This window comes from Pleurodeles waltl, chromosome 1_1 (genome assembly GCF_031143425.1).
Source record: "Pleurodeles waltl isolate 20211129_DDA chromosome 1_1, aPleWal1.hap1.20221129, whole genome shotgun sequence".
Classification (NCBI taxonomy): domain Eukaryota; kingdom Metazoa; phylum Chordata; class Amphibia; order Caudata; family Salamandridae; genus Pleurodeles; species Pleurodeles waltl.
In genome coordinates this window covers 775,768,401-775,789,668 of record NC_090436.1, presented here as the reverse complement: position 1 = coordinate 775,789,668, position 21,268 = coordinate 775,768,401, and positions in this window count along the sequence as shown.

Genomic DNA, 21,268 nt, shown 5'->3' with positions numbered 1-21,268 from the left:
GCAATTTATCACTTTGTGCTTAAAGTAGCTTTTTTGATCTGGTTCAAGGTGAACTGGTGTAAGGAAATGCCTCCTTGGCATGGTTGCCCCCTGACTTTTTGCCTTTGCTGATGCTATGTTTACAATTGAAAGTGTGCTGAGGCCTGCTAACCAGGCCCCAGCACCAGTGTTCTTTCCCTAACCTGTACTTTTGTATCCACAATTGGCAGACCCTGGCATCCAGATAAGTCCCTTGTAACTGGTACTTCTAGTACCAAGGGCCCTGATGCCAAGGAAGGTCTCTAAGGGCTGCAGCATGTCTTATGCCACCCTGGAGACCTCTCACTCAGCACAGACACACTGCTTGCCAGCTTGTGTGTGCTAGTGAGGACAAAACAAGTAAGTCGACATGGCACTCCCCTCAGGGTGCCATGCCAGCCTCTCACTGCCTATGCAGTATAGGTAAGACACCCCTCTAGCAGGCGTTACAGCCCTAAGGCAGGGTGCACTATACCATAGGTGAGGGTACCAGTGCATGAGCATGGTACCCCTACAGTGTCTAAACAAAACCTTAGACATTGTAAGTGCAGGGTAGCCATAAGAGTATATGGTCTGGGAGTCTGTCAAACACGAACTCCACAGCACCATAATGGCTACACTGAAAACTGGGAAGTTTGGTATCAAACTTCTCAGCACAATAAATGCACACTGATGCCAGTGTACATTTTATTGTAAAATACACCCCAGAGGGCACCTTAGAGGTGCCCCCTGAAACTTAACCGACTATCTGTGTAGGCTGACTAGTTTTAGCAGCCTGCCACAAACCGAGACATGTTGCTGGCCCCATGGGGAGAGTGCCTTTGTCACTCTGAGGCCAGTAACAAAGCCTGCACTGGGTGGAGATGCTAACACCTCCCCCAGGCAGGAATTGTCACACCTGGCGGTGAGCCTCAAAGGCTCACCTCCTTTGTGCCAACCCAGCAGGACACTCCAGCTAGTGGAGTTGCCCGCCCCCTCCGGCCAGGCCCCACTTTTGGCGGCAAGGCCGGAGAAAATAATGAGAATAACAAGGAGGAGTCACTGGCCAGTCAGGACAGCCCCTAAGGTGTCCTGAGCTGAGGTGACTCTAACTTTTAGAAATCCTCCATCTTGCAGATGGAGGATTCCCCCAATAGGGTTAGGATTGTGACCCCCTCCCCTTGGGAGGAGGCACAAAAAGGGTGTACCCACCCTCAGGGCTAGTAGCCATTGGCTACTAACCCCCCAGACCTAAACACGCCCTTAAATTTAGTATTTAAGGGCTACCCTGAACCCTAGAAAATTAGATTCCTGCAAACTACAAGAAGAAGGACTGCCTAGCTGAAAACCCCTGCAGAGGAAGACCAGAAGACGACAACTGCCTTGGCTCCAGAAACTCACCGGCCTGTCTCCTGCCTTCCAAAGATCCTGCTCCAGCGACGCCTTCCAAAGGGACCAGCGACCTCGACATCCTCTGAGGACTGCCCCTGCTTCGAAAAGACAAGAAACTCCCGAGGACAGCGGACCTGCTCCAAGAAAGGCTGCAACTTTGTTTCCAGCAGCCTTGAAAGAACCCTGCAAGCTCCCCGCAAGAAGCGTGAGACTTGCAACACTGCACCCGGCGACCCCGACTCGGCTGGTGGAGATCCAACACCTCAGGAGGGACCCCAGGACTACTCTGATACTGTGAGTACCAAAACCTGTCCCCCCTGAGCCCCCACAGCGCCGCCTGCAGAGGGAATCCCGAGGCTTCCCCTGACCGCGACTCTTTGAACCTAAAGTCCCGACGCCTGGGAGAGACCCTGCACCCGCAGCCCCCAGGACCTGAAGGACCGGACTTTCACTGGAGAAGTGACCCCCAGGAGTCCCTCTCCCTTACCCAAGTGGAGGTTTCCCCGAGGAATCCCCCCCTTGCCTGCCTGCAGCGCTGAAGAGATCCCGAGATCTCTCATAGACTAACATTGCGAACCCGACGCCTGTTCCTACACTGCACCCGGCCGCCCCCGCGCTGCTGAGGGTGAAATTTCTGTGTGGGCTTGTGTCCCCCCCGGTGCCCTACAAAACCCCCCTGGTCTGCCCTCCGAAGACGCGGGTACTTACCTGCAAGCAGACCGGAACCGGGGCACCCCCTTCTCTTCATTCTAGCCTATGTGTTTTGGGCACCACTTTGAACTCTGCACCTGACCGGCCCTGAGCTGCTGGTGTGGTGACTTTGGGGTTGCTCTGAACCCCCAACGGTGGGCTACCTTGGACCAAGAACTGAACCCTGTAAGTGTCCTACTTACCTGGTAAAACTAACAAAAACTTACCTCCCCCAGGAACTGTGAAAATTGCACTGTGTCCACTTTTAAAACAGCTATTTGTCAATAACTTGAAAAGTATACATGCAATTTTTATGATTTGAAGTTCCTAAAGTACTTACCTGCAATACCTTTCGAACAAGATATTACATGTTAAATTTGAACCTGTGGTTCTTAAAATAAACTAAGAAAAGATATTTTTCTATATAAAAACCTATTGGCTGGATTTGTCTCTGAGTGTGTGTACCTCATTTATTGTCTATGTGTATGTACAACAAATGCTTAACACTACTCCTTGGATAAGCCTACTGCTCGACCACACTACCACAAAATAGAGCATTAGTATTATCTATTTTTACCACTATTTTACCTCTAAGGGGAACCCTTGGACTTTGTGCATGCTATTCCTTACTTTGAAATAGCACATACAGAGCCAACTTCCTACATTGGTGGATCAGCGGTGGGGTACAAGACTTTGCATTTGCTGGACTACTCAGCCAATACCTGATCACACGACAAATTCAAAAATTGTTATTAGAAATTGATTTTTGCAATTTGAAAAGTTTTCTAAATCCTTAAAAGACCTGCTAGGGCCTTGTGTTAGATCCTGTTTAGCATTTCTTTTAGAGTTTAAAAGTTTGTAAAAGTTTGAATTAGATTCTAGAACCAGTTGTAGATTCTTAAAAAGTATTCCAACTTTTAGAAGCAAAATGTCTAGCACAGATGTGACTGTGGTGGAACTCGACACCACACCTTACCTCCATCTTAAGATGAGGGAGCTAAGGTCACTCTGTAAAATAAAGAAAATAACAATGGGCCCCAAACCTACCAAAATACAGCTCCAGGAGCTTTTGGCAGAGTTTGAAAAGGCCAACCCCTCTGAGGGTGGCAACTCAGAGGAAGAGGATAGTGACTTGGAGGAAAATTCCCCCCTACCAGTCCTATCTAGGGAGAACAGGGTCCCTCAAACCCTGACTCCTAAAATAATAGTCAGAGATGCTGGTTCCCTCACAGGAGAGACCAACACCTCTGAAATCACTGAGGATAGCCCCAGTGAAGAGGACATCCAGTTAGCCAGGATGGCCAAAAGATTGGCTTTGGAAAGACAGATCCTAGCCATAGAGAGGGAAAGACAAGAGATGGGCCTAGGACCCATCAATGGTGGCAGCAACATAAATAGGGTCAGAGATTCTCCTGACATGTTGAAAATCCCTAAAGGGATTGTAACTAAATATGAAGATGGTGATGACATCACCAAATGGTTCACAGCTTTTGAGAGGGCTTGTGTAACCAGAAAAGTGAACAGATCTCACTGGGGTGCTCTCCTTTGGGAAATGTTCACAGGAAAGTGTAGGGATAGACTCCTCACACTCTCTGGACAAGATGCAGAATCTTATGACCTCATGAAGGGTACCCTGATTGAGGGCTTTGGATTCTCCACTGAGGAGTACAGGATTAGGTTCAGGGGGGCTCAAAAATCCTCGAGCCAGACCTGGGTTGACTTTGTTGACTACTCAGTGAAAACACTAGATGGTTGGATTCAAGGCAGTGGTGTAAGTAATTATGATGGGCTGTACAATTTATTTGTGAAAGAACACCTGTTAAGTAATTGTTTCAATGATAAACTGCATCAGCATCTGGTAGACCTAGGACCAATTTCTCCCCAAGAATTGGGAAAGAAGGCGGACCATTGGGTCAAGACAAGGGTGTCCAAGACTTCAACAGGGGGTGACCAAAAGAAAGGGGTCACAAAGACTCCCCAGGGGAAGGGTGATGAGACAACCAAAACTAAAAATAGTAAAGAGTCTTCTACAGGCCCCCAAAAACCTGCACAGGAGGGTGGGCCCAGAGCCTCTTCACAAAACAATGGGTACAAGGGTAAAAACTTTGATCCCAAAAAGGCCTGGTGTCATAGCTGTAAACAGCATGGACACCAAACTGGAGACAAGGCCTGTCCCAAGAAAGGTTCCACTCCAAACTCCCATCCAGGTAACACTGGTATGGCTAGTCTCCAAGTGGGATCAACAGTGTGCCCAGAGCAAATCAGGGTCCACACTGAAGCTACTCTAGTTTCTGAGGGTGGGGTGGATTTAGCCACACTAGCTGTCTGGCCGCCTAACATGCAAAAATACAGACAGCAACTCTTAATTAATGGGACTAGAATAGAGGGCCTGAGGGATACAGGTGCCAGTGTCACCATGGTGACAGAGAAACTGGTTTCCCCTGGCCAATACCTGACTGGAAAAACTTACACAGTCACCAACGCTGACAATCAGAGAAAAGTACATCCCATGGCAATGGTTACTTTAGAATGGGGAGGGGTCAATGGCCTGAAACAGGTGGTGGTCTCCTCAAATATCCCAGTGGACTGTCTGCTTGGAAATGACCTGGAGTCCTCAGCATGGGCTGAGGTAGAGCTAAAAACCCATGCAGCAATGCTGGGTATCCCTGAACTGGTGTGTGTGAAAACAAGAGCACAATGCAAGGCACAGGGTGAACAAGTAGAGCTGGAGTCTGGAAGAATGGCCCAGCCTACCAAGAGAACAGGAAAGTCAGTTGGGAAACCAACTGCAACACAGCAAAAGAAAGGGAACCTCTCTTCTCAGGAAGAAGTTCTGCCCTCTGAGGGAACTGAGCCTTTGGAGCTTGAACCTTATCAGGTTGAGCTCTTAGGCCCAGGGGGACCCTCAAGGGAGGAGCTGTGTAAGGGGCAAGAAACCTGTCCCTCTCTTGAAGGCCTTAGGCAGCAAGCTGCTGAAGAGTCCAAAGGCAAGAAAAATGGAACGCATAGGGTCTATTGGGAAGATGGACTCCTGTACACTGAGGCCAGAGACCCCAAACCTGGTGCCACTAGGAGAGTGGTAGTGCCTCAGCTGTTCAGGAAGTTCATCCTAACATTGGCCCATGACATTCCCCTTGCTGGACATTTGGGACAAACCAAGACGTGGGAGAGGTTAGTCAACCACTTCTACTGGCCCAATATGTCCAACATGGTTAAGGAGTTTTGCCTCTCCTGCCCCACCTGTCAAGCCAGTGGTAAGACAGGTGGGCATCCAAAGGCCCCCCTCATTCCACTTCCAGTGGTGGGGGTTCCCTTTGAAAGAGTGGGTGTGGACATAGTTGGTCCACTAGAACCTCCCACAGCCTCAGGAAATATGTATATCCTGGTAGTAGTGGATCATGCTACCAGGTATCCTGAAGCTATTCCCCTTAGGTCGACTACTGCCCCTGCCGTAGCCAAGGCCCTCATTGGTATCTTTACCAGAGTGGGTTTCCCTAAGGAGGTGGTGTCTGACAGAGGTACCAACTTCATGTCAGCATACCTAAAGCACATGTGGAATGAGTGTGGGGTGACTTATAAATTCACTACACCATACCATCCACAAACTAATGGCTTAGTTGAGAGATTCAACAAGACATTAAAGGGCATGATCATGGGGCTCCCAGAAAAACTCAAAAGGAGATGGGATGTCCTCTTGCCATGCCTGCTTTTCGCTTACAGAGAGGTGCCACAGAAGGGAGTAGGATTCTCACCCTTTGAACTTCTGTTTGGTCATCCTGTAAGGGGACCACTTGCCCTTGTTAAAGAAGGCTGGGAGAGACCTCTCCATGAGCCTAAACAGGACATAGTGGACTATGTACTTGGCCTTCGCTCTAGAATGGCAGAGTACATGGAAAAGGCAACCAAAAACCTTGAGGCCAGCCAACAGCTCCAGAAGTTTTGGTATGACCAAAAGGCTGCACTGGTTGAGTTCCAACCAGGGCAGAAAGTCTGGGTTCTGGAGCCTGTGGCTCCCAGGGCACTCCAGGACAAATGGAGTGGCCCTTACCCAGTACTAGAGAGGAAGAGTCAGGTCACCTACTTGGTGGACCTGGGCACAAGCAGGAGCCCCAAGAGGGTGATCCATGTAAACCGCCTTAAGCTCTCCCACGACAGGGCTGATGTCAATCTGTTGATGGTAACAGATGAGGATCAGGAGGCAGAGAGTGAACCTCTCCCTGATCTTCTGTCATCAGACCCAAAAGATGGTACAGTAGATGGAGTGATCTACTCAGACACCCTCTCTGGCCAACAGCAAGCTGATTGTAGGAGAGTCCTACAACAGTTTCCTGAACTCTTCTCCTTAACCCCTGGTCAGACACACCTGTGTACCCATGATGTGGACACAGGAGACAGCATGCCTGTCAAGAACAAAATCTTTAGACAGTCTGACCATGTTAAGGAAAGCATCAAGGTGGAAGTCCACAAGATGCTGGAATTGGGAGTAATTGAGCGCTCTGACAGCCCCTGGGCTAGCCCAGTGGTCTTAGTCCCCAAACCTCACACCAAAGATGGAAAGAAAGAGATGAGGTTTTGTGTGGACTACAGAGGGCTCAATTCTGTCACCAAGACAGATGCCCATCCAATTCCAAGAGCTGATGAGCTCATTGATAAATTAGGTGCTGCCAAATTTCTAAGTACCTTTGACTTGACAGCAGGGTACTGGCAAATAAAAATGGCACCTGGAGCAAAAGAAAAGACAGCATTCTCCACACCTGATGGGCATTATCAGTTTACTGTTATGCCCTTTGGTTTAAAGAATGCCCCTGCCACCTTCCAAAGGTTGGTGAATCAAGTCCTTGCTGGCTTGGAGTCCTTTAGCACAGCTTATCTTGATGATATTGCTGTCTTTAGCTCCACCTGGCAGGATCACCTGGTCCACCTGAGGAAGGTTTTGAAGGCTCTGCAATCTGCAGGCCTCTCTATCAAGGCATCCAAATGCCAGATAGGGCAGGGAACTGTGGTTTACTTGGGACACCTTGTAGGTGGAGGCCAAGTTCAGCCACTCCAACCCAAGATCCAGACTATTCTGGACTGGGTAGCTCCAAAAACCCAGACTCAAGTCAGGGCATTCCTTGGCTTGACTGGGTATTACAGGAGGTTTGTGAAGGGATATGGATCCATTGTGACAGCCCTCACTGAACTCACCTCCAAGAAAATGCCCAAGAAAGTGAACTGGACTGTGGAATGCCAACAGGCTTTTGACACCCTGAAACAAGCAATGTGCTCAGCACCAGTTCTCAAAGCTCCAGATTATTCTAAGCAGTTCATTGTGCAGACTGATGCCTCTGAACATGGGATAGGGGCAGTTTTGTCCCAAACAAATGATGATGGCCTTGACCAGCCTGTTGCTTTCATTAGCAGGAGGTTACTTCTCAGGGAGCAGCGTTGGAGTGCCATTGAGAGGGAGGCCTTTGCTGTGGTTTGGTCCCTGAAGAAGCTGAGACCATACCTCTTTGGGACTCACTTCCTAGTTCAAACTGACCACAGACCTCTCAAATGGCTGATGCAAATGAAAGGTGAAAATCCTAAACTGTTGAGGTGGTCCATCTCCCTACAGGGAATGGACTTTATAGTGGAACACAGACCTGGGACTGCCCATGCCAATGCAGATGGCCTTTCCAGGTTCTTCCACTTAGAAAATGAAGACTCTCTTGGGAAAGGTTAGTCTCATCCTCTTTCGTTTGGGGGGGGTTGTGTAAGGAAATGCCTCCTTGGCATGGTTGCCCCCTGACTTTTTGCCTTTGCTGATGCTATGTTTACAATTGAAAGTGTGCTGAGGCCTGCTAACCAGGCCCCAGCACCAGTGTTCTTTCCCTAACCTGTACTTTTGTATCCACAATTGGCAGACCCTGGCATCCAGATAAGTCCCTTGTAACTGGTACTTCTAGTACCAAGGGCCCTGATGCCAAGGAAGGTCTCTAAGGGCTGCAGCATGTCTTATGCCACCCTGGAGACCTCTCACTCAGCACAGACACACTGCTTGCCAGCTTGTGTGTGCTAGTGAGGACAAAACGAGTAAGTCGACATGGCACTCCCCTCAGGGTGCCATGCCAGCCTCTCACTGCCTATGCAGTATAGGTAAGACACCCCTCTAGCAGGCCTTACAGCCCTAAGGCAGGGTGCACTATACCATAGGTGAGGGTACCAGTGCATGAGCATGGTACCCCTACAGTGTCTAAACAAAACCTTAGACATTGTAAGTGCAGGGTAGCCATAAGAGTATATGGTCTGGGAGTCTGTCAAACACGAACTCCACAGCACCATAATGGCTACACTGAAAACTGGGAAGTTTGGTATCAAACTTCTCAGCACAATAAATGCACACTGATGCCAGTGTACATTTTATTGTAAAATACACCCCAGAGGGCACCTTAGAGGTGCCCCCTGAAACTTAACCGACTATCTGTGTAGGCTGACTAGTTTTAGCAGCCTGCCACAAACCGAGACATGTTGCTGGCCCCATGGGGAGAGTGCCTTTGTCACTCTGAGGCCAGTAACAAAGCCTGCACTGGGTGGAGATGCTAACACCTCCCCCAGGCAGGAATTGTCACACCTGGCGGTGAGCCTCAAAGGCTCACCTCCTTTGTGCCAACCCAGCAGGACACTCCAGCTAGTGGAGTTGCCCGCCCCCTCCGGCCAGGCCCCACTTTTGGCGGCAAGGCCGGAGAAAATAATGAGAATAACAAGGAGGAGTCACTGGCCAGTCAGGACAGCCCCTAAGGTGTCCTGAGCTGAGGTGACTCTAACTTTTAGAAATCCTCCATCTTGCAGATGGAGGATTCCCCCAATAGGGTTAGGATTGTGACCCCCTCCCCTTGGGAGGAGGCACAAAAAGGGTGTACCCACCCTCAGGGCTAGTAGCCATTGGCTACTAACCCCCCAGACCTAAACACGCCCTTAAATTTAGTATTTAAGGGCTACCCTGAACCCTAGAAAATTAGATTCCTGCAAACTACAAGAAGAAGGACTGCCTAGCTGAAAACCCCTGCAGAGGAAGACCAGAAGACGACAACTGCCTTGGCTCCAGAAACTCACCGGCCTGTCTCCTGCCTTCCAAAGATCCTGCTCCAGCGACGCCTTCCAAAGGGACCAGCGACCTCGACATCCTCTGAGGACTGCCCCTGCTTCGAAAAGACAAGAAACTCCCGAGGACAGCGGACCTGCTCCAAGAAAGGCTGCAACTTTGTTTCCAGCAGCCTTGAAAGAACCCTGCAAGCTCCCCGCAAGAAGCGTGAGACTTGCAACACTGCACCCGGCGACCCCGACTCGGCTGGTGGAGATCCAACACCTCAGGAGGGACCCCAGGACTACTCTGATACTGTGAGTACCAAAACCTGTCCCCCCTGAGCCCCCACAGCGCCGCCTGCAGAGGGAATCCCGAGGCTTCCCCTGACCGCGACTCTTTGAACCTAAAGTCCCGACGCCTGGGAGAGACCCTGCACCCGCAGCCCCCAGGACCTGAAGGACCGGACTTTCACTGGAGAAGTGACCCCCAGGAGTCCCTCTCCCTTACCCAAGTGGAGGTTTCCCCGAGGAATCCCCCCCTTGCCTGCCTGCAGCGCTGAAGAGATCCCGAGATCTCTCATAGACTAACATTGCGAACCCGACGCCTGTTCCTACACTGCACCCGGCCGCCCCCGCGCTGCTGAGGGTGAAATTTCTGTGTGGGCTTGTGTCCCCCCCGGTGCCCTACAAAACCCCCCTGGTCTGCCCTCCGAAGACGCGGGTACTTACCTGCAAGCAGACCGGAACCGGGGCACCCCCTTCTCTCCATTCTAGCCTATGTGTTTTGGGCACCACTTTGAACTCTGCACCTGACCGGCCCTGAGCTGCTGGTGTGGTGACTTTGGGGTTGCTCTGAACCCCCAACGGTGGGCTACCTTGGACCAAGAACTGAACCCTGTAAGTGTCCTACTTACCTGGTAAAACTAACAAAAACTTACCTCCCCCAGGAACTGTGAAAATTGCACTAAGTGTCCACTTTTAAAACAGCTATTTGTCAATAACTTGAAAAGTATACATGCAATTTTTATGATTTGAAGTTCCTAAAGTACTTACCTGCAATACCTTTCGAACAAGATATTACATGTTAAATTTGAACCTGTGGTTCTTAAAATAAACTAAGAAAAGATATTTTTCTATATAAAAACCTATTGGCTGGATTTGTCTCTGAGTGTGTGTACCTCATTTATTGTCTATGTGTATGTACAACAAATGCTTAACACTACTCCTTGGATAAGCCTACTGCTCGACCACACTACCACAAAATAGAGCATTAGTATTATCTATTTTTACCACTATTTTACCTCTAAGGGGAACCCTTGGACTCTGTGCATGCTATTCCTTACTTTGAAATAGCACATACAGAGCCAACTTCCTACAACTGGTGTCCCAAGTCATGAGATCAACTCCTGCAGTAGTAGATTGGCAACTGTCAGGCTGCCTCATCTCCTGGTGGGATTTGCTTCCACCCAACGATCGACTAGGCATAGAATGACTAAGATATACCTCAGCTGATTATATCAGGGCATCTCCATGACGTCAATCTGGAGATGGTTGAAGGGACCATCAAACTTCCCTATGTGACTCATGCTCACAACAAGCTTCTTGCCCATATTTTGCTTTTGGCACATTGCACAAAGCTGGCACACATCCTCTCACATCGCACAAAAGTGTGGATTATGCCAATATTGCTTGAATGTGATACCAACCCATTATGCCCCACATGTGTTGGCCCCAGCATGTGTCTCAATTTAGTCAGTAGCATTGAATCTGGAAGTATAGGCTTTCCCTCAGTTGATACCCAGATGTCGTTAGCATCCTTCTTACATCCCATTCTTTCCATTTGACCTTTTCAGTCTCTGGATCTGTATGCTGCAAAAGCATTAACTCCTTGAAAGCTTGTACAGTATTTAATAGTATGTTTAAAGCTGGTTCTATGAAAGGTGCTGGATTCAAGAGCATAATAACACTCAACCTCATCCACATTGTGATTGCCTCTAGTGATAAAGTCATCACCACATCTCACTTTACGTCAGCAATCTTTTTCGGCAACTGAAAGGCTTCCAATAAATTTGATACTTACAATCCATACCTGATGGGGGATCCAGCAGAGGTCCAAAACCCTCTCTCCAACCACTATTGACCAAAGTTGTGTGAACACAGAATTCGTACTGGTTATCAGTGTAAATGGCAGCCTGTGAACCTTCTGGAGTGCAACAGTGTCTATTAAGGGAAATGTGTTTAGCTATGTGGGCAAAGGTTACATGGCACAGGGAAGGAGCTTCTAAAACCCCACTTAGGGTGCACACAGCACATGTAGCTCTCAAAATGCCATGTCTGTCTCACTGCTGTGAGTGCTGCCTTCTCATAGGATTGCACTGGAAATGCCCTGCCTTATGTCTAGGGGGTATTGTCTGATTTATGAGGGGTAGAGTGGGTGTGAGAAAGTAGCCTCTTTCTAGCATGTTTACCCCCACTTTTGGCCTGTTTGTGAGTGTATGTCAGTGTGTTTTTACTGTGTCATTGGGATCCTGCTAGCCAGGACCCCAGTGCTCATAGTTTGTGGCCTAATGTGTATGTCTGTGTAGTGCCTAACTAATCAGAACCTCAGTGCTTATGCTCGCTCTGCTTTTAAATTTGTCACTATAGGCTAGTGACTTCATTTACCAATTTCAATTGGCACACTGGACCCCCCCTTATAAGTCCCTAGTATATAGTACCTAGGAACCCAGGGCACTGGGGTTCCAGGAGATCCTTATGGGCTTCAGCATTTCGTTTGCCACCCATAAGGAGCTCAGACAAACCCTTTTACAGGACTGCCATTTCACAGCCATTTTCACTGCACTTAAGTAAATTATAAGTCACTTACATCTCTAACCTTCACTTGCTGAAGGTTAGGTGCAAAGTTACTAAGTGTGCAGTCACCTTTTCACTAGCAAAGGTGCCCCCACATAGTTCAGGGCCAATTCCCAGCACTTTGTGAGTGCGGGGACGCCATTACACGCGTGCACTACGTATAGGTCTATGCCTATATGTAGCTTCACAATGGTAACTCCGAATATGGCCATGTAAGGTGTCTAAGATCATGGAATTGTCCCCCCATTCCAAAGCTGGTATTGGGGAGCCAATTCCATGCATCCTGGGGGCTCCACCATGGATCCCAGGTACTGCCAAACCAGCTCTATGAGGCTTGCAATGCAGCTACAGCTGCTGCCACCTCACAGACAGGGTTCTGCCCTTCTGGGGTCTGAGCAGCTCAGTCCCAGGAAGGCAAAACAAAGCATTTCCTTTGGGAGCTGGGTGTTACACCCTCTCCCTTTGGAAATAGGTGTTACAGGCTGGGGAGGGGTAGCCTTCCCCAGCCGCTGGAAATGCTTTGAAGGGCACAGATGGTGCCCTCCTTGCATAAGCCAGTCTACACCAGTTCAGGGACCCCTTGTCCCATGCTCTGGCTCATAACTGGACAAAGGAAAGGTGAGTGACCACTCCCCTCTCCATCACCACCTTAGGGGTGGTGCCCAGAGCTCTTCCAGTGTGTCCCAGACTTCAGCCATCTTGCTTTGCAAGGTGTGGGGGCACTCTGGAGAACTCTGAGTGGCCAGTGCCAGCAGGTAACGTCAGAGACCCCTCCTGATAGGTCCATACCTGATAAGGTAGCCAATCCCCCTCTCAGGGCTATTTAGGGTCTCTCCTGTGGGTTCTCTTCAGATTCTACTTGCAAGTTTCCAGCAGGAATCCTCTGCAACTACTACTTCATCCTCTGACCTCGGATCAACCTCTGCTTGCTCCAGGAACCGCTGTAACAGCAACAAAGTATCTACAAGGGATACTTTTCTTCTGCAACTTCAGCTCCAGCCACCAACTGCAACAGATTCCACGGTGTGCACACTCTGAGGATTCTCTGTCTTCCCCTTGCACCAGAATGACCAAAGAAATCTCCCGTTGGGTGACGGAGTCACTCCCCTGCTCACATAGGCAACGTCTAAGTCAACAACCAGTTCTCTTGGACTCCTTTCCTGGTGACAAGCTTGCTCCTTGGAACACAGAGGGTGGACACCTTCGACACAGACTGTCCTTTGGTCCTGCTGTCCCAATTTGGAGGAGGTAAGACCTTGCCTTCCCCCAGAACGACAGTACCCCTGTGCACCGCGTCTTCTTCACCTCCTGAGGCCTCTGTGCACTATTTGCAACATTCCTTCATGCACAGCCTGGTCCAGGTCCCCAGAACTCTGTCCTGCGATGCTCATTTCGCTGAGTTTTTCTCAGGCGGTGTGGAAGCTTCCTTTGTAGTGCTGCACCAAGCGCATTTTGCACCTCCTTTGTCCCAGTGTGCTGGGACACCTGTGGGTGCTATCTGGTGCTCCGAGGGCTCTCTGAAGTGCTTCCTCACACAGAGTTGAGCCCCCCAGGTCCTTCCTGGGTCCAGATGTGCCTACTTGATGCAAGATGCAATTTTGCCAGAACCAAGGCTTGTTGGAGGAATCCAGTGCCAAAACTCGCATGCATCCAACTTCATTACGTGCAACATCCTTTGCATCATGCAGGAACCCGCTGGCATCTTTCTAGGGTGCATTTCTGCAGTCTTTGTCCAACCGGGGACTCTTCTTTTGCACCCTCTTCTAGGTTGGCAGGGGCTTCTGTCCTTCCTGGAACTTCTTTTGACTTCTGGACATGGTCTCCTTCCTTTGCAGGTCTTCAGGTCCAGGAATCCACCATTTGTTGTTTGCAGACTTGGTTGGTTCTTGCAATAATTCCAATCACGAGGTGTAGTGTGTCCTATGGAAACTTGCAGTACTTTACTCCTGCTTTTCTGGGCTCTGGGGTGGGGTAATTTACTTACCTTTACTGTATTCTTACTCTCCCAGCGATTCTGCACACGCTACTCCTGTCTTGGGGGGAATTTGTGATTCACAATCCACTTTCTTGGCATATGGTTTGTGTTGCCCCAGACCTATTTTCTCCCATTGCATTCTATAGCATTTCCTATTGTTTGAACTATCCTATATCTAATTACTTGCCTTATTTTGGTGTCTTGTGTATGTATGGTGTATAATACTTACCTCCAGAATGAGTATTGCCTCTACCTTTATTTTTGGTAACAGTGAGCATTGTCTTTACTTGTGTATAAGTACTGTGTACCTATAAGTGGTATTGCATGAGTTTTGCATGTCTCCTAGTTCAGCCTAAGCTGCTCTGCTATATTTATAGCTACAAGAACACTACTACATTTCACTAATAAGGGATAACTGGACCTGGTATAAGGTGTAAGTACCCAAGCTACCCACTACAAACCAGACCAGCCTCCTACAACTCGACTCAGCACCAACATTAAAAATATGTTAAATAATAAGCAAACAGTTATTTTAAGGTTAGTTGAAGCTAAAAAGAGAAGTAACTGGGGTGTCTTACACTGCTTATTTTTAGAAACACCTTCATTTTTAAAGGCATCTTGCAATAACAGTGTAAAATATGACAAAGTCTTTTCAAAATTCAAAAAGTATATTTCATTAACATGCAGCACCGCTTCACCTTAGTACATCAGATTAGATCAGTGATTTAAGAAGTACTTTTTGAAAGTGATAGTTTTTAAACATGAATGTAGAAACATTAGTTAATCCTCCCACCCTGACAACATTGGCAACAGTGAACTAAAAGGCAAGTGAGTTGTTATGTGCAATGTTAGGGTGGCCTGGGTTTCTATTATACAAGAACAGCATTCTAGTTTATTAAATCAAAAACAGGAAATTTTACGCAGTGCATATCCTAAAGCCATGTATTTAGTGGTCCATATGTGATAATGAAGAAAAAGGAGGGAAAGGGAAAAACAATTGCTGAGGATCACACAATTTAGTAAAGTAGGAAGCTGGGAATAACCCGAGGTCTTCTGGTTTCATAATATGCAGTTCAGCCACTAGATATGTATATGCTTATCTTCCCCGGACCAACGTTACCAATTTCACCACCCTTTGCGCCCCCGACCACCACCCTGCTAGCATCAATGTGGCCCTAGGTCACATCACAGACCAAAGTTTTTGCTCCCCCGGAAAATGTATGCGAGTACCCATTTTTTAGGGTATTAAATCTTCTTTGGGAAACATTATCTGCAGCCAAAATAGTTCTCTTATAGAGGATTAAGTGCCTTTAGGTCAAATGCTGAGTTTGAGTCATGACAATTTCAGTGGAATAAGGCACCATAACAATGAGCAGGTGAACAATCACTATCCTTTCTGTTTGCTGAATGCTTAGACTGAGTGCCATGACTGCCTTGAGACAACAGGCAATGCTACAGCTACTGGGTCAAGGGCTGCTTAAAAGTAGGCCACTGGTCATTTGTTATTTTACCTCCCCATGGATCTGTGTCAAAAGAAACAAGGCACACCCGTTGTGCTCATGGCAGATGAGTTTGAACTCTTTGGTGTAGTCTGGCATTCCAAGAGCGGGTGCACTGCAGAGTAAGTTTTTGAGCTCCTGGAAGGCTTCCATGCTCTTGTCATCCCTGGGTACTGGGTCAGTGACATTGGTGTATGTCAGCCTCAGTAAAGACTTCACCACAAGGGAAGAGTTTAGGGTCCATTGTCCACAACAGCAAACCATTCCCCAAAACATTGCACTTCTGTCTGTGTGGGAAGGAATTTCATTTTGAGCACAGTCTTGATGCGCTCATGGGACACCCTTCTGACACCTTTCTCAATTTGATGTCCCATGTACCTAACTTCCTTTTGACAATACTATAGCGTTTCTGGGGAACCTTATGCCCATTTTCAGCATGGTGGTTGAGTAGGGCAATAGTGTCTTGCTTACAAGCTTCTTTTGTCATGGATGAAACAAGTAGGTGGTCGATGTACTGACCAAGGGTTGACCTGCATGGCAACTGCAAGGTTTCTAAATTCTTCCAGAGTATCTGATTGAAATATGAGGGGCTCTCTGTGTATGCCTGAGTGCGATACAACACAATAGTTTTCTCTTGGAATCCAGAGGTCAACAGATACTGGCTTTCTTTGTGAAAGGGAGCAGAAAAGAATGCCTGACATTGGTCAATGACCCTGAACCATTCCACTTTTGGGTTAACTTGGAATGGGATTACAGCAGGATTCAGTACCACGGGATAGCAAGCAACATCTATTTGGTTAATTTATCTTAAATCCTGAACTATCCTCCACTTTTCATTTGCTTTTTTAAAGGGCGTAATCAGAGACTTGCATGGACTCCTAATAACCTCCTTCAAAATGCTCTGTTCTAGTATAATTTCAATGAAAGTTGTTATTCCTTTAATGGCTTCTGGGTGAAGTTGTAAGGACCTGTTTGAGGGAATGCTGAATCAGGTCTGAGGGTTATCTTTAGGGGTTTAGTACCTTTAATCACCACAATCTCCTGTGCTGTGAAATCCCTCACATCTTCTCTGACTGATTCCTTTAGATCTGAACGTAAGTCTTTGTTAGTAAGAACTGTCTATAATCAGACTACAGATTCTAGTGCCTATAATTTGATCTCAGTGAGATATAGAGACTATCTGTATGTTTAATCCTACACTGGGATCAAATATGGTCATTACAACCCTGGAGGTCCGTGTTAAAGCGGCAGTAAGACCGCCAACAGGCCGGCGGTAAAAAATTAGCAATTACGAACGTGGCGGAAACCGTCAAGTAAAGACAGCCACTTTAACACTTTGACCGCCATGGCGGTACAGACAAACAGCGCGGCGGTCACCGCCAACAGACAGACGGGAGACAATGTACCGCCCACACTATTATGACAGGCCAATCGGGCACCTTTTCCGGGACGGATTCACTGCGGATAAAAACATGCCGGAAACAGGAATCCCGAAGGGAAAACGCTCAACTCTACACACCCCACGAGGAACGAGGACGCCATGGACCCGTAACTCCAAATTCTCCCTGCGATAGTCTTCCTGCTCCTCTACGAGGAGCACGAACACCGGCGGCGAAGACAACGGTGAGTACTGCACCTACGACACGGGGGGGAGGGAAAAAACAGGGACACACCCACGCAACACCCCCACCCTCACCCACTACAACACACACACTAATGCATGTCAATACATCACAGTTACACCCCCAAACCCCCCGGAAGAATGCAAAGACAATAAAAAATGAGTGTAACCATTGTAATATATTAAAAGCAAGTAGGCAGAAATATATATATACAACATGTACACAATATATACCAAGCATAGTAGTCCAGGTAGTGCTCTAAGAGAGTCTGTGGAACACTGGGACCACACGTATGGGCGAGGCCCACACAAGATCCCCGACCATGACGGAGAGAACACTGCAGGGGTATCAGAGAGCAACTAAACAGGCACCTCAGGGGGAGGGAAAGGGGGGCACCATAGCCGCTTGAGTGCATGACGCCAAATCCACGAGCGGGCCACATGCCCACTGTTCCATCCTGGGGAGTGCAAAGCCACAGTCTCACAAGTCTGTACAGTGGGTGGTTTGCCCACTGTTCAATCCTGGGGAGTGCAAAGCCACAGTCTCACAAGTCTCTACAGTGGGTGGCTTGCCCACTGTTCAATCCTGGGGAGTGCAAAGCCACAGTCTCTCAAGTCTCTACAGTGGGAGGGTTGCCCACTGTTCAATCCTGGGGAGTGCAATGTCACTGTCTCTTAAGTCTCTACAGTGGGTGGGTTGCCCACTGTTCAATCCTGGGGAGTGCAAAGCCACAGTCTCTCAAGTCTCTACAGTGGGTGGGTTGCCCACTGTTCAATCTTGGGGAGTGCAAAGCCACAGTCTCTCAAGTCTCTACAGTGGGTGGGTTGCCCACTGTTCAATCCTGGGGAGTGCAAAGCCACAGTCTCTCAAGTGGATGACAGTCTCCACTGGTTCTGGAGGGGGCTTTGTGCCCAGAGTGCTTCATCCTGCCAAGGACTGAGGTAGTGGATGTCAATCTATACTGGTTCTGGAGGGGGCATGGTGCCCAGAGTGCTTCATCCTGCCAAGGACTGAGGTAGTGGATGTCAATCTCCACTGGTTCTGGAGGGGGCATTGTGCCCAGAGTGCTCCATCCTGCCAAGGACTGAGGTAGTGGATGTCAATCTCCACTGGTTCTGGAGGGGGCATGGTGCCCAGAGTGCATCATTCACCCCGTGACGTTGCATCAGTGCCCTTGCCGCTCATGGGCCAGCGGTGCTTGAGATGGTGGTGCCCTGTTCAGCGGTGATTGAGATGGCGGTGCCCTGTGCAGCGGTGCTTGAGATGGCGCTTGAGATGGTGGTGCCCTGTTCAGCGGTGCTTGAGATGGCGGTGCCCTGTTCAGCGGTGATTGAGATGGCGGTGCCCTGTTCAGCGGTGATTGAGACGGGGGTGCCCTGTTCAGCGGTGATTGAGACGGCGGTGCCCTGTGCAGCGGTGCATGAGATGGCGGTCTCCATTGCAGTGTCTCAGCTGCTGGCGCTCCTTCATGGCCCAGTGGGGCTTTTGCTGGCGGTCCTTCATGGTCCAGCGGGGCTTTTGCTGGCGGTCCTTCATGGCCCAGCGGGCTTTTGCTTGCAGTCCTTCATGGCCAAGCGGGGCTAGTGCTGTCGGTGGCCTCCTGGGCAGGTGGGCTGGTGCTGGCAGTGGCCTCCTGGGCAGGTGGGCTGGTGCTGGCGGTGGCCTCCTGGGCAGCTGGGCTGGTGCTGGTGGTGGTCTCCTGGGCAGGTGGGCCGGTGGTGGCGGTCCTGTCCTGGGCAGCTGGGCCTGTGCTGGTGGTGGGCTCCGGTGCATCGGGATGATAGTGGTCTTCTCCGCCGTGCTGCTCTTCCCAGACTTGCAGGGTTTCTTGTGGCCCTTCCCCACCTTGGAAGGTGTCACAGCTGACTCCACACTCCCACCGGGACCCCTGGGAGCAGCTTTCGTGGCTGGAGTCTTCCCCCTCTCCCGCCGGGCACTGGCTAACTTCTGATGCTTCACAGGTGGAGGACTGTCTGTGCTGTGGCTCCGTGCCACACTGGCTGCCCTGGTGGCCGGTGCACTCCAGATTCCGGTGACTACAGGCACCACTGGTCCCTGAGATGTTGTGGCTGAGGTGCTACTTCGGGACCTATGAGACGGACGGGGTGGGGGAGGTGTGGGAAAGAGGTCAAGGTTGGACAGGAAAAGTTTTTGGGAGACACTGTGACAGGTAGCTGGAGGGGGTTTGGGAGTGGAGGAAGAGGTGGTGGTTGTAGGAGGTGTACGTTTGGTGACTTTGGGTAAAGGTGCATGCGTTGGAGGCTGTCGTGAGGTGGATGGCTGTTGGGTGGGTGTGTGCCTGCGTTTGTGTATCTTGGGAGGGGGTGTCACAGACACACTGGGAGAGGACACAGGGGACGTGTGAATGGTAGTGGGGGTGGTGACTGCACGTGAGCGGGGTGTGGTGGTGGGTGTGCTGGAGAGGGACGTAGTGGCTGTAGAGGTAGTGCATGCAGGTGTGAGTGTAGACGGGACAGGGAGGGAGGAGGGAGACGAGGAGGAGGGGGACACAGTGGAGGCAGTGGATGTTGGTGTGTCTGCATGTGTGTGATGCTTGCATGAGTGCCTGTGGGATGTGTGGTGCTTATGTTTGCCAGAGCTTCCCTTGTGTGTTGACGTGTGTGCATGCTAGTCTGTAGGTGTGCTTGGGATAGGCTGAGGTACAGGGGTTTGTGTCTGGCTGGAGGAAGTTGGAGGGGGGAGGCTAGAGACGGGGACAATGGCTGCCATCAGTGCTGAGGCCAGAGTCTGAAAAGCTCGCTGAAGGGCTGCCTGACCAGAATGAATGCCCTCCAGGAATGCATTGGTTTGTTGCAACTGCCTCTCTACACCCTGGATGGCATTCAAAATGGTAGACTGCCCAACAGTGAGGGACCTGAGGAGGTCAATGGCCTCCTCACTGAGGGCAGCAGGGATGTCTGGGGCAGGGCCTGAGGTGCCTGGGGCGAAGGTGATGCCCACCCTCCTGGGTGAGTGGGCACAGGGCAAAGGCAGAGGGGCTGCTGGGAGGGCGCTGCTGGTAGGGGGGGGTGGCGGCTGTACCTGTAGATGCGGGGGGCACAGATGTTGCCACCACCACAAGGGAGCTCCCATCAGAGGATGAGTCCGCGCCACTGGTGTCAGCTCCTGTCCCCGGCGTGGAGCTCCCCTCGCCCTCCGTCCCACTGGAGAACTCTGAGTCTGCAGTCTCGCCCTCCAGGGCCATGTGGGATGCAGCTCCCTCGTGCTCCGGTGCCACTGCTCCTCCGCCTGATGATGCTAATGCACACAAGAACAGGGAGACCACAAAAAGGGGGGGGGTACGACAGAAGAAAGACATGTTGAGTGCATGCATTACCGCTACCGTTGGCGGACACGACAGACACAGAAGCCCCCTGCACTACGCCGCGCTCTTGGGGTCCACAGTTCAATTTCTGGGAAATGGCCTACAAGGCTATGGATGACATCTGCACACATAGATGACCCAGGGGCATGACTAGGTGTACTTGGCACTCTACAGATGTGTGTTGGGGTGCCACATGGCCTGCCTTATGGGTGGGCCTTGCCTACGGAACTCGCCCTGGCCTAGGGAAACCCACAGCCCACCTCCCCCACCCAGACACCTCCACTGCGCGCAAAGTCAGCAGAATGAGAGTGTACTCACCCCCTTGTGGCTGCTGTGATGCCCTCAAGCACACATCCAACTCCGGGTAGGCCACCGCCAGGATCCTGAACATCAGGGGGGTCATGGTGCGACGGGCACCCCTCCCACATTGAGAGGCCATCCCCAGCTGATCCTCCACCGTCTTCTTGCTCCAGCGGCGAATGTCCTCCCATCTTTTACGTCAGTGGGTGCTCCGTCTGTGGTAGACCCCCACGGTCCGGACGTCCTTGGCGATGGCACGCCAAATATCTTTTTTCTGGTGGGCGCTGACCTACATGAAATGTACAGGGAAAAAAGAGAAGTTATTACCAACTGCACCATCAAAGTGATTGGCCCCCATCCCTACCCTTGCCATGTGGCACATGCATTCACTGTCTTTCGTGCACGCAGCACTCTCCCCCCTTCCTTCTTACATCCAGCCCTCTCCACACAGGCATGGCCCATACAACATGCTCCCTGTGTACTTACCTGTTTGTCTCGAGGACCGTAGAGTAGCGTGTACTGGGGGAGGACCCCATCCACGAGCTTCTCCAACTCCTCCGATGTGAAG